At 42.5% G+C, this 14,180-nt stretch overlaps 1 protein-coding gene across 4 annotated transcripts in view; it reads right to left on the bottom strand.

Annotated features, from left to right (window-relative positions):
* Positions 1 to 12,428, bottom strand: part of RABGEF1 (RAB guanine nucleotide exchange factor 1) — a 49,916-nt gene extending 37,488 nt beyond the window's left edge. For 2 of the 4 annotated variants that reach the window (XM_040260546.1, XM_040260567.1), the window contains exon 1: positions 11,344 to 12,428. The gene's annotated coding sequence lies outside the window, so the exon portion shown is untranslated. The remainder of the gene's footprint in view (positions 1 to 11,343) is intronic. The other 2 variants (XM_040260572.1, XM_040260557.1) reach the window with 2 other exon arrangements.
* Positions 12,429 to 14,180: the final 1,752 nt, after the last annotated feature.

Here is a 14,180-nt window from a genome sequence, read left to right as displayed (position 1 = left end):
CATGTTTCACTGACTTTCATAGCATGAAATACATTGCCTCCAAAATGAATGTGAATGTCACACAGAGAATTAGTGGCAGAGTTCCAATGTTAAATACAACAAGACAAAGTATCCAAACACCCAAATAATTTCAAACAATAATCAACCCCATGGAGTATAATGTACAGTTTATGTTGTTGAAATGAGCAGAGCCAGCAGAGCAGCATTCTTAAGGAATGAATTCCAGGCAACAATCTTCTATTGTATTGTCACACCCTCGTCAGTGAAGTGAAATTATGACTCCAATCTGAGCGTGCCATTCTCGAGGTGAGGAACTCAAAATTACACGCAAAATAACCTGGCTACTCAGTCTACTTCTACCAGGCTCTATCCCTTCTTCTTCCACAGAAGCAGCCATTTCTCAGCAGGTCAATAACACAAAGTAACAGCAAACTACAATACATAAAGGTGGCTGCAGTGATCAAAGGGTTTTGGTTTTGCAAAATTATACCTTAGTTTTAGCTTTGCTGCAGCCATTTTCATCCTTTGCCAGTTGCTATCACTGGGCTAGACATACATGTATCTATGAGATAAGAGAAGAACAAAAAACAACTGCCTGGAATGAAATGTATTTATTCAGACTTGTTAGAGGGCTCAGTCAAATAAATATTTGTATTATATTCTAAGCTTGTGAGAAAAATGCTTTGTTGTGTAACAATAAATTAAACTGCAGAAACTTTCAAAAGCTGCTAAAACCATCCCATCTGCTATAGGTTGAATTGTGACCTCCCAAAAGACAGGCTGGACCCCAATAATGTGAATGTGACTAGATTTGGAAACAATGTCTTTGCAAATGTAATTAACATGAAGTCATGCTGGATTAGAGTGGGCCCTAAATCCAATGACTGGTAGGTATCCTTACAGAAGGCCCTGGGAGAGACAGAAACACGCAGAGGCCACATGGCCACAGAGGCAGAGACTGGAAGAACATAGCTACAAGCCAAGGCCTGCAGCAACCATCTTCCCTACAGCCTTCAGAGAGAGCATGCCCCTTGCTTTTGGACGTCTAGCCTCCAGAACTACAAAAAAAAAAAAACATTAATTTCTGTTGTTTTAAGCACCTAGTTTGTGGTAATTTGTTACAGCAGTCCTGTAAACCAATTAGAACTGTTGTAAATTCCAGAAATAATTGAAAGAAATGAGTCTTTCACTAGTTGACACAGACCTGTGGATCCACAGCATCACTTCCTCTTTACAAACAGGCTGATCACACATCCCAGTTAATGAGAACAGTCCTGGCATAAAAGCATCCCTTTGGTTCTCAAAAGTGACCTGTTTTCGATAACAAGGTACACAGTCATCCTATTCATGAACAAGTCTAGAATACCCTTCTGTTCATCTGCCTTCAAATCCCATCCTATTTCAAATGTCTGACTCCCCTTTCCCCACTGACAGAATAATTCCATCTCGCTGGCTCCTATAGCATTTTCTTAAAGATTTATTTACTTATTTGTTGACTGTGTCAGGTTTTAGTTGCGGCACACGGGATCTTCGCTGCAGGCTCTTTTGCCACGGCACAAGGATGCTTCAGTTACGGTGCACCAGCTCCGCTGTTCCGCGGCAGCATGTGGGGTCTTAGTTCCCTGACCAAGGATCAAACCCAAGTCCCCGGCACTGCAAGCCAGATTCTCGACCAGGGAAGTCTCCCTAGAGCATTTTATAACTACAGCTATTACAACACTCATGTTCTATTACATTTACTTGCTAACTTGTCCATTCCATGTGTGTAGACAACACAGCACCAGGAACACAATGAGTATTCAATAGGTATCTTCTAGATTTATTAAATGATTTATTCATAAGACTCACAAAGTACTTGCTTAGAGTTTTTTTTCCCTTTTGTCCCGTGTGAAAATTTTTTTAAAAAAAGAAAATCTCAACTAAAATGGGTATCAGGAAGGCTTGTAAAGGGAGCTCTCACGTGCTACTACTACCCTCATCATCCTCATCATCAATTACGTCAGACAGGAAGACATCAATTACCCTGCGGGAGAGATGTCAGTTACTGACTGCAACAGGAAGAGATGTACCTTGTACTCCCACACAGGAAGTGCACTACCATATTATGTCAGCAAGAGAAAGACTTCCTTCTTTCCCAGCAACCCGCCCAGCCAAAAGAAAATGCTGTAGCTCAACCAATGAGAAGCTAGGGTCATCTGAGCTTTTACTTTCCTCCAATGAACTTTCATTTTTCCTTGCTGATGATGACTTCCTTTCCTGTCCCCCCTCCTTACTGGAGAAGCCTTCCATGTTGTGTAACCTCTCAAAGTATCTCTTTGTCAGAGGAGATGCTGCCTGACTGATGAATCATTTGATAAAGCAAATTAGATCTTCATTTACTCGGCTAAATTTTGGTTTTAACACCCCTATATACTCTCTAGCGTTCAACTGTAGGAGGTAGGAGAAACTTAAACAGCCAAACAACTAACTTACAAGGCAGTGGTTCTCGTATTTTAGCATGCATAAGTATCATGCTTGGAAGACTTGTTACAACATGGATTCAGGTGGTCTGGGGGTAGGGAAGGCCTGAGAATTTGCATTCTTAACAAGTTTCCAGGTGATGTGGCTAGGGGCTCCTTGAGAACCACTGCTCTAAATTAAAGTAACGTTCCCTGATGGCTCAGACAATAAAGAATCTGCCTGCATCGTGGGAGGCCCAGGTTTGATCTCCGAGTTGGGAGGATCCCCTGGAGAAAGGAATGGCTACCTGCTCCAGTATTCTTGCCTGGGAGCCTGGCTATAAAGTAAGCACCACAATTATGAAAAGATTAATTTACTCTTGTAACTTCATTCCTAGCGGGAAACTCTTTTCTGAATATGACAAAGTAGCTTGTGGCAGACCAACACTGCTGCTGAGCATTAGGAAAGTCAGCAACATTTTAAAAACCAATGTTTAAATGCATCAGAAAGCAGCTGAAGCAACCAAGACTAGAAGGCTCTGGATTCTGGAAAAAGGGAGGAACTGTAGAGAATCCAAATGATGTATTGATGATTCTGGGGCAAAAAGCTGAGAATCAAGACTTTCCTTCTGTAGAGGAACCATGAGAGTTTTTGGTAGAGATGAAAAGCAAGACTCCACGGGTCAAGATCCCAGTGAAAGAGGAGAGTTGAAGAACCGGGCCTGACAAAAGGCTGGCCTTCTCCTGAAGATATTTACCAAATTCTGCAGTTGCACAAAGAAGGCTTCAAAACAAAACTAACGCCCCTGAAAATCAAGAGTAGAGTTTTCAACAATCTCACTGCTCTCTGCAAAGATTAGAGCAGAGAAGCTACCAGGAGGAGGGATCCCTGTGAATTTATGAGAGTATCATTTGGAAGCCCTGGATGGCTGGCTTACCTGCTAACATTAAAGGCAAACGGCATTAAAGACAAACTAGAGAGAATCCCTGCAGTACCAAACCGGCAACACAGCCTCAACCATCAGCTCAGTCCCTAACAGGATTAGGTGATGAGCCCCTACTCTACCCGACTAGCAAAAAGGATGAGGGATTTCCCTCTGAAAAAGAGCAGCAGCATCTGGAACTTCACTTTATTCATAACGCTCAGCATTCCTATAACTGAAAACCAAAAGGAAAAAACAGAAACAGATGTTCAGATAATCTAGACACTGAAGTTAACAGAAAGACTTTTAAATAACGATGGCTTAAATTTAAATTTCCTATTTTAAAAAACAGGGGAAGAAAGAGGAAAGAACATATAAAAAGATGAAGAATTTCAACTGAGAACTGGAATCTATAAGAATCAAATTGAAATTCTAGATCTGAAAAGTATACTAACTAAAACTAAGAATTCAAAGGGTAGATTTAGGCAGAGATCAAGGACTTCCCTGGTGGTCCAGTGGTTAAGACTCCACACTTGCACTGCAGGGGACACGGGCTCGATCCCTGGTGGGGGAACAAAGATCCTCCACGCTACATGGTGTGGCCAAAAAAAGGAAAAGGAGATCGGGGAACACTGTGTGAAAGTCTACCAGGTGTGTAACTAGAATTCCAAAAGGAGAGGAGAGAGTAAACAGGGTAGAAGAAATACTAAGAGGAAAGAATGAAAATTTCCAAATATAGTAACAATTACACGAATAGACTAACGATTCTAATTTAAAGACTAAAATTGTCAGACTAAACAAATAAAAAACTAAATCTAACTTCATGATGCTTTTCTAGGATAAAGAAGGTTGGAACATATAAGGATAGAAAAAAAGATACAGCATGCAACATTCATCAAGAGAAAGCAAAGAAAGCTATACTGGTACCAAAGTAGACTTTAAGGCAAAAAGCACTACTAATGATTCCAGGATAACAGTGTCAAGCCACCAAGAAAATTCTTTTTCTTTTTATTTTTTTAAAGAAAATTCTAATGTGAGCCAAGCAGTTAGAAATTAGTCATCACTGGGAGCTAAGAACACACTGGCTGAAACCCAGTTTTGTTTAGGAAATCTATGACAGCTCAAAGAAGGACAGAACTACAAAGTAACATGGAGCTTAAATACCAGTCTTCTTTGCAATACAATAAAACCCACATACGTACCTTATGGTGAGTTCTGAAATGCTTACACAACATGTTAAAATCACTTTAAAATCACAAAATAACAGCTAGACAGTTGAAGACAACACACACACACACTCACACGCACACACACTGAAAAGGCAATTTACTGAAAAGGTAAAAATTCTTCTTTAGGGAAACAGCCTACAACCTCTCATGGGTAACATCAACAACAAAATCTGCCTGCAATCTGTCCTCAAGCACATGTAAGAATAAAAGTAGGCTCCTGAAATGAACTTATTTACAAAACAGAAATAGTCACAGATGTAGAAAACAAACTTACTGTTACCACCGGGGAGAAGAGGAGAGGGATAAACTGGGAGGTTGGGACCTACATACACACATATTATAAAACAGCTAACTAACAAGGACCTACTGTATAGCACAGGAAACTCTGTTCAGTACTCTGTAATGGCCTATATGGGAAAAGAAATTGAAAACTGATTCGCTTTGCTGTACACTTGAAATTAACACAACACTGTAAATCAACTATATGTCAATAAAAGATAAGATAAAGGGGCTTCTCTGGTGGTCCAGCAGTTAAGAATCCCGCCTGCCAACACAAGGGACACGGGTTTGATCCCTGGCTCGGGAAGATCCCACATGCTGCAGGGCAGTTAAGCCTATGCACCACAACTGCTGCTGCTGCTGCTGAGTCGCTTCCGGCGTGTCCGACTCTGTGCGACCCCATAGACGACAGCCCACCAGGCTCCCCGGTCCCTGGGATTCTCCAGGCAAGAACACTGGAGTGGGTTGCCATTTCCTTCTCCAATGCATGAAAGTGAAAAGCCAAAGTGAAGTCACTCAGTCGTGTCCGACTCTTAGCGACCCCATTGACTGCAGCCCACCAGGCTCCTCCGTCCATGGGATTTTCCAGGCAAGAGTACTAGAGTGGGATGCCATTTCCTTCTCCAATGCACCACAACTACTGAAGCCCAATGCCTCAAACCTGTGCTCTGCAACAGAAGCAGCCACGGCAAAGGAAGCCCAAGCCCACAACTAGAGTAGCCCCCGACTCTCCACAACTACAGAATGCCCACTTGCAGCAATGAAGACCCAGCACAGCCATAAATAAAATTTTTAAAAACTAAAACGAAAGTAGGCTTAGGGAGAAAGTGGTGTCTCCTTCATACAGCTGACATTCAGAGGACTTAAATGTTGAACTGCAATATTGTCTCTCATCAGACATTCTATTTCCTGGAGCAGGTGTTCTGTAAACATCACATGATGTTCTGTAAAGGTATCAGCAGCTAGCATATGGTATGAAAATACTTTGCCATCTGATTATTGCTTATAAATGATATTTAAGACGTGTCCATTCACAACTATACTACATTTGACAGTCCAGACAAATGACATCTACACACTTATCACACTACTGTACCAACCACAAAAGCTAATTAATTTCTATAAATAAAAATGTAATCCAATTCACTAAGTAAAAGCCAAGCATATTCCTTCCTAAGACATTAATTATAATGGATTTTGGACACTGTTTCATCAGCCTACTTTTTTTGTTGTTGTTTTCACAATTTTATTTTGTATAATATCCTATTCAAAGCTTAGGTCACTAGCCCAACTAATTTTTCAGGAACCTATTTAACTACAATGACAAAAGTGCTATGGAAATGCAATTAAGGAAACACCATGTTACATAACTATATTTAGACAAGGACAGTCCCACCCATTGTTTACTAACAAGGATGAATAAGGATGTTCTCTACTCTTTAGTTCCGTAGGCTAGGTCACAATTTACAATATCCTGGAGGAACTATATTACCATACTTCAAAATAAAATGATGTGAAATTAAACTGGAATAGTCTCAATATGAAAACTCACAATAAATAATGGTTTACTTATCTGTACAACTCTAAAATGCAATACAATTCCTAATAAAACACAAAATGAGAATAACACATAACAATATCATAACAATAATAACACCTCACAATATCACTACAAAAGTATAACCTAAATGTGTCCTAAATTGTAGCAGTGGGATCACCAGCTAAAGTTTTACTCTAAAATATAAATATAGACCTCTCCAGAATGGCACACTATCTTTACAATTATATAATCGTGGTTTTCCTGCTCTGGAGACAAATTTATAACAACAAAAAAAAGAAAAAGTATACGCACTTCAGATATACACAAACGCATAAAATAATATTCCCATTTCTCTAATCCTGACAGATGCCTAGAAGGCGTATTTTTTCCCAGCTGTACAGACTATGGCCAAATGCCCCGAACTTGCAGCTCTCAGCTCACTTTCTGGATGAAGGTTCAGAATGGTTCAAGGCCCTTTTGCAGGGATGGGTTGTAATACTTGCCAATGTGTTTACCTCTACTGAGTGTATTGTGTAGCCCCCCCTGTGGGCCCAGACTAGCCCACCTCAAGTATTACAGTAGAGTCACAGGTGTGGACCACTCAGTCTGTCAGATTACTGAAGTTAAATTTCACATCAGTTCAAATCTCCATCACTTCTTGTATGACCTGGAACAAGTTACTGCTCTGAATCACATTTCTTTGTCTTTTTCTTTTAAGAAAGGGAATAAAGAAGAAGGACGACACTGTGACAATGCATGTAAAGCGCCTGTAATCAGCACACGCCTGGCTCACGCTAGCACTTGGTAAGTCTGAACCAATTACTTAAAAGGTCAACTTTTTAGCTTGAGGAAAAGGCAGATATATTATTTTACTGGACACTACACCTAGGATGAGCCGAGTGGATTGATTCCCTTCTTAAATATAAATTATATGCCTGGACTTTACAAGCCAATGCTCTCTGTGTTGAAGCTAACACCCTAAACCTACTTCCAGCAATGAGTCTTGGTACTCATTGGTATTTCCTCAGCTTATCTACGTGTGGAGGCAAGGTAACTTTTATTTAAATATTTATCCTTGGCAGTCTCCTCCATTTTCGTACCCTCCATGATAAAGCATGTCTGATAAAAATATGGCTCTGTGATTAACCAACAACACAAAAAATATATGTACTCAAAGAACTTGTCAGGAAGCACAAACCCAAACCTCACTGCTGGTAAATTAATTTAAAAAGCTCCACGGAGAAACAAAACACTTACGAAAGGTAACCTGAAAACTGTGTCATCCCCATCTACACACCTAGATAACATAAAACAGATCCTTAAATTAAATCAGTCTCAGGAGCTGAGTGCTTAGTCCACATTTTTTCTGCCAGGACCAGAACTGTTTTTATTGAATTATGTTTTGATCTTATGTCATTAACCTACACAATGAAGCAATGGGGAATTTTACTAAAAAATAAAGTAAAACACAGCACAGCCCTCTGAAATGCATGCTACTTAAGAATGTAGTTAAGGAGTTTCTCAGAACAAGGAATCTTTGGGAATCCAAAGCACAACTTGGGTCTTATCTTATGGTCAGTGAACCATGTAACTGATTACATTTCTTTCTGAACTGGCTACTAAAAAGCAGTCAAATTTGGGGCCCTCTAACAAATACTTAAGACTTCAGTCCAAGTACTTTGTGTACAGATCTCAATTCTGTTTCCACCTTCATTTTCCTCCCACAGTCCTGAATTCATCACCTTTTTCTGTTTCCAACAGTTGTACATATCTTTGCAAGTCATTATGAATCCTTTTGGGAACAAGGTGTGATATAAGCAAATGATATGTCCCACTTAAAAAAAAAAAACAGTAGAGCACAGGAAGATATTTTCTTCCATTAATAAACATTTATGAGCTCAATTTCTAGAGGCATTTTCTTTCTTGAGCTCCCAAAGAACAAAAGCAAGTGTTGTAACCAACGTTATATTTAAAGTTAGGAAAGTCTAACTAACGACAGAGGAACTATCAAAATAAGTCACTTTCATTATGTATTTTTAACTGGGGTGCACACAGAAATTTGCAAATATATCCCCTGTAAAAATCCCCCCAAAGTCATTTTTAAAATACAGATGAAATCACCACAAATGCAGGTGTATTTGCATATTTACTCCAAATGAGAACTGAACCAACTAGCTTCAAAAATTATTTATAAAATTTCTATCCGGCTCCTTCCGGGCTGCCCTCTGCCTAGCACAGGGGATGCTGCCAACCATTCTGTACTGTGAAACAGCATGGAATTTAGAGCCATAAATGCTCTTGCTACATTCTTGCTTCAGGGATTTCAGAAATCTCATTGCTGTCATTTGAAGAAAATAAAAAGCTTAAGTAAAATTTTACTCTATCATGCAGTCACACTTAGCATTCTGATCATAACTTATAACTATAAATGTATCTAATGAACTGAGTATAATTATAGTCCTTCACCCACCTAGCGATTGTAAACAAGTGAGCTATGCTACCAGAGATGTAAAAAAAATGTTTTACTACATAATAAAAATTACGCTTCCTATCCCACCGATAGTAACTTCAGCAACAACAGGAATCTCATGGGCTAACTTGAAAGCAGCAGCATAAAGTACAGCATTTTCTTAAGGCATGTTAGGAGATTTATCCAAATAACAAACAGATAAAATAAAAGCCACATAACAGTACATGGGAAAAAGATGAGTCAACTATTATTGTTTTTCCTAAGTGTTTACTCAACAACACTTTAGATTATTTCAAGGCATTTCAGTAAAACAAACAATATATATAATGTTTCCACAATTCTTTAGGACAAAAATGAACATTTAATATGACTTTCAAAATGCCTGGCCTCTGTTGTGAAACTTTTTTTTAGGGTCAGCGCTGGGTTAAGAAGCCACTTAATAGCATTTCTATTCTAAGTCACAGAACAGACAAGTATGTTATACAGACATCTCCAATATTTTAGGCATGGGTCATCTCTGCTGGAGATGTCTACTTTGCAACCAATATAAACACATGTGCCAAAAGTGAAACTTGCATTGTCAAGACAGAAATTCTGTTTCTAGCCAAAGACTGACAAAAGTAAATAAAAACGAGATCTTAGTTCTTCTATTTGTAGCTATCTAAATAAATACCGATTAATTTTTTTTCACTGAAAATCAACATCAGAAATCCATGATGTCTCAAGTCCTCCGGGAACACTCGGTGAATGCCTGACTTGGATTGAGATGCAAAGAGATAAAAGCAGAATTCCTGTTTACAGAAGCGTACGAATAAGCAAGGTCAGACACACTCAAACAATTAGTAAATGAACAGACAATTCCATTCAAACACTCAAAACACAAGCTAGCGCACAATCAAGCACGATCCTGATCTGCCTGTAAGACCGACATAAAAATTCCATGTTAACCAGGCAAATAAAATAACCCGCCTCAAAATCCTTCCCTGGTTCTGTCACGGTCAGAAAAAAGGCCCAAGAAACTCTGCATCTCTGTCCTTCTCTCTGCGTTTTTTCCCTTTTAAAAAACCACCTCCTGGGGAGTTACTCTCCTCTCCTCTTTTAGCTGTTCCACCCCCACATTCCTACGACCCCTAAAATTCTCACCCCACCACGTCAGTCTGAATAGTACTCATTCTTCAGGACATTTCCGGAAATATTCCCAGGTACCTCCCTCCACACCCTGCAGTCCTTCGGGGCACCTGGGGTGTGGTCCCCACCCCACCCCGCCCCTACTCTTAGCTCACTCTGCTCACCACACTGTATCTCCGCTGTCCCCCTCTCCTAAAGTAGCTAACTTCTAGAGAAAAGAAAATGATTGCTTGGGAGGTCCATAAATGTTCAAATCCTGAACACTTCTTAATCTTCCACCTAAGAACCAGTAACTCTTAAAATTATCGTTATTTATCATTAAATGGATTAAATCAAAATCTTCGGGCATCTCTGGAAAGCTTTCTTGGTACAACTATTTTAATTAGTAACTTTAATAGACTTTTTTGAGTTTGCTTTGTCGTTCTAGATTTACAGAAAAAAAAAAAAAAAGGTACAACTATTTTTACACACAAAACACAAAACTCTCCAGATCCAAAAAACTACTTCCCAGGTGATGCTGTAAACTCATCCTGACACCTAATCAATCTCACGGCAAGGCGAGGCCCGGCGCCCACTGACATATTTCCCAACCACAGGGCTTGGTCACTGGCGCTGAGACATCACCAGCAGGCTCTGACCTACTCTCTTCCCCCCCTGCCAACTAAACTTCCATGATGGGCATCTCCTCCCAGACAGTTCGGAAGCAGGGACTTCTCCTAAAAACCCAGGCCCACAACTTCGCCCTCAACCACAGGGCCAAAGTTAGGACTAGTCTTCAGTCGCCGCGCTGGAAGCATTCTCCCAGCTCCGGGACCTTTCCCTCTACAATACCGACGCGGCTCCCTTAAGTACCTGGCGCCCCTGACAGGCCGGGCTGCGACGGGATCCCCCAGGGGCCCAGGGCACGACCCACCCGGGAACCACCACAGGTGTCCCTCGGTACTCCAGCAACTGGACAGTGAGGAGGGAGCCGGCCGGAGGGCAGCCATCCCGCGAGGGGTGGACGGTGGCAGAAGGCGGCCAGGAACCAGACGCGCGTCTGCCCGTCGGAGTTGGGCCGGGCCGCAGAGAACTTGGCGACGAGCGCCCGAAACGGGCAGCCCGAGCACAGCAGAGGATGAAGGGGGCCGACGACTACCTGGGACCGCCCCGGGCCTCGCCGCCGGCCCCGGAGCTGAGACGGAGGGCGGCAGGAGACACCGGAGCGAGATGGCCCCAGCCAGGTGGACAGCCCAGACCAATGACCCAGCACCCCCCCCGCCGGGACGGCGCCGCCGCCACGCCGTCCCGAGCCTAGAACCGCGCCGCCCTCGCCCCCAACCCGTCTGCCCCGTACCTCGCCTGCGGCTCCACCGACGTCAGGTCAGCCGCTCTCCGCGCGTCGCTAGAAGAGGTGGCCGATATTCGTCCACAACCCGCCCTCACGCCGGCCCTCCCTCTTGCAGCCCCGCCCCCGGTGCCGTGAACGCACGTCACGCACGCACGCGCGCACGTCACTTCCGGGGCTTCGGCGCTAGCCGGGAGGACGCGGGTTTCCGTAGGAATCCGCTATGAGTGGAGATGGCGTGGATTCCTGTAGCAGCAAAGCCTAAAGGCGAGGGGAAGGAGACGGCTTCGACGCTTATCCCGGGACGCTGATCTGGAGCGTTCGGGAGCCGGCGGAGAAGCCGGTGTTTCCTTGTCTTTTTGTAGGAGTAGGCGGAGGACGACGCTTCCCGTATGACACAGCTCCTCCCATTCTTAGCTTGGAATGGGAGGCGGCGGCTGCCAAGGCTCTCGGAGAGCAGTTTGGGCCCGTAGATGGTTCCAGGCCGCAGGACATGAGGCTGCCTGAGAAACTCATGAATCCCACCGCTTCACCCGGATCTTAGGATTTTTAAAGTTCTTGAGTTAAAGGACCTTAACGAAAGTGGCTGATATAGAAACCAGTTTTACAGCTGAGCGTAACTGAGTTCCAGGAGTTAAAAAGTTAGCCAGTGTCTCGCTATCGGTAGTCGAGTCATAAATGGAATCCAGTTCTCCGTGATTCCCATTTCAGGAATGTTGGAGACAGCAGCTGCCTCTGTATTCTGGATGCCATCTATGGCACAAAGTGCAACCACGACTGAAAAAAAAAAAAAAAACAGGGAAAGAAAAAAGAGAAAATACAATACGGTGTCTGGGAGGGAGATCTGGATTGGAATCCCAGGTTTGCTAAATGCTGCCTCAGTGATCTCAGACAGGTTGCCTAATTTCTCAGTCTTTGCTCATTATTTATAAAATGGAGATTGGTTCTTCCTCAGATTACTCCTAAATGCTAGAGGGTAGTAGAATATGCCACCCCCAAATATGCTTCTTTGGCATAAGGATTATTCTGAGAAAGAGACACAGAGAAGCCCTGAAAACCAACTAGAGGTTAACCTTTTGTAAGGGAATCGTACATTTATAAAAGTGTCTCCCACTCTGTACCTAGCAGAGGTGTCCTCTGCTACACTCTTAATACATCACTAGAGACTCATCAATGGAGAAGACACTGGCTTAAACTGTGTAACAGACTTTTAAGCTTGTTTTTCTTCCCCTAGTCACCTCCGTAAGTGGTCTCCACTCTCCCCTTGCACCCCCCCCCCCAACATCTTTCCTCTTTTGTCTTTACCGGAAAACGGTATTTAGGTTGGCATTCTAAGCCTTTTCCCCGGTTAGCTCCTGTGTACATGTGAAGGATACATGTTAATACATTTCTGTTTTTCTCTTGTCACTCTTATTTTATAAGGATTTCAACCAACTCAGAAAAGCAGAGAGAAAATTATTTTCCTTCCCCTACCACACCTAAAGTGTGCTCTGCTGAGGACAGCAGACTATTGAAGAAAAAACAAAGTACCTATGCTGAGAAGCTTACATTCTACAGGAGAGGTACAGGAGCCATTAATAAATCATTTACAATAGTACATAGGATAGGGATCATTGCTATGGAGGAAAATAATGCAAGGGAGAGGGCTGGCGAGTCCAACCAAGAAATTTTGACATTTTCAGGTGAACAAGAAAGCCCTGGCTGAGGTGACTAGAGCAAAGGGTGAGGGAGCTAGCTATACCATTGGGTTGGCCAAAAAGTTCATTTGGGTTGTAACATTATACAGAAAAACCTGAACAAACTTTTTGGCTAACTCAGTACTATACAAGTATTTGGGCAAGAATGTTTTAGGCACAGGGAACGGCAAGTGCAAAGGCCCTCCTGACACCAATTTGAGTAGCTGTAGCAGAGTAAATTGAAGGGAGGAAGGAGAGATCAAATGGTAATGGGCAAAGCAAGTAAGGGGCTAACCCCAAAGTCAGTGTGGGAGGGCACTAGCAAAAAGGACACGAGAAGGTCTGACTCGTTGAGGCCATTAATGGAACTAGCACAAAACTCGGAACAGGCAATGGCACCCCACTCCAGTACTCTCACCTGGAAAATCCCATGGACGGAGGAGCCTGGTGGGCTGCAGCCCATCGGATCTCAAAGAGTCGGACACGACTAACCTGACTTAGCAGCAGCAGCAGCAGCAGCACAAAACTACCACATTCCTGCTGGGAGAAGGGATAGTGGTGGTGGAGACTATTGGGAAAGGCAACAAAGGTATAGTTAACTGAGGAAGCAATGTTTTAGCTCTTGAGTTGGATGACAGGTATATGGATATTCATTGCTTTATTCTTTATTTCAATGTATATTTTGTTTTTGCCTGTGTGTGTGTGTGTTGGTCGCTCAGTCGTGTCCGGCTCTTTGTGACCCTATGGACTGTACAGCCCATCAGGCTCTTCTGTCCATGGGATTTTCCAGGCAAGGATACTGGAGTGGGTTGCCATTTCCTTCTCCAGGAGATCTTCCCAACCCAGGGATTGAACCTGGGTCTCTTGCATTGCAGATGGATGCTTTACTGTCTGAGCTACTAGGGAAGCCCTGTTTTTGCATACTAACTTATAAAAATCAGTCCCATAGGGAAAACTGAAAAGAGGGTGAGAGTAAATCCTGGAGTGGGTCAAAAGGAAAAGAGCCAGCAAAGAAATTTAAAAAAAAAAAGCAACAAGAAGAAAACTAGAAAAGAGGAGTAACGTGGAGGCTAAGAGGAGAGAGAAAGCCAAGGGACTGATCAGTCAAATTCTGCAGAAAGGTTAGATAAGACGAATCTACCCAAGAGAAATGAGAGCATACTAATAGAA

The sequence above is a fragment of the Oryx dammah genome, unplaced genomic scaffold (genome assembly GCF_014754425.2).
Source record: "Oryx dammah isolate SB20612 unplaced genomic scaffold, SCBI_Odam_1.1 HiC_scaffold_2, whole genome shotgun sequence".
NCBI lineage: Eukaryota > Metazoa > Chordata > Mammalia > Artiodactyla > Bovidae > Oryx > Oryx dammah.
The sequence above is the reverse complement of the archived record's forward strand: the minus strand, read 5'-3'. Positions and strand labels throughout refer to the sequence as shown.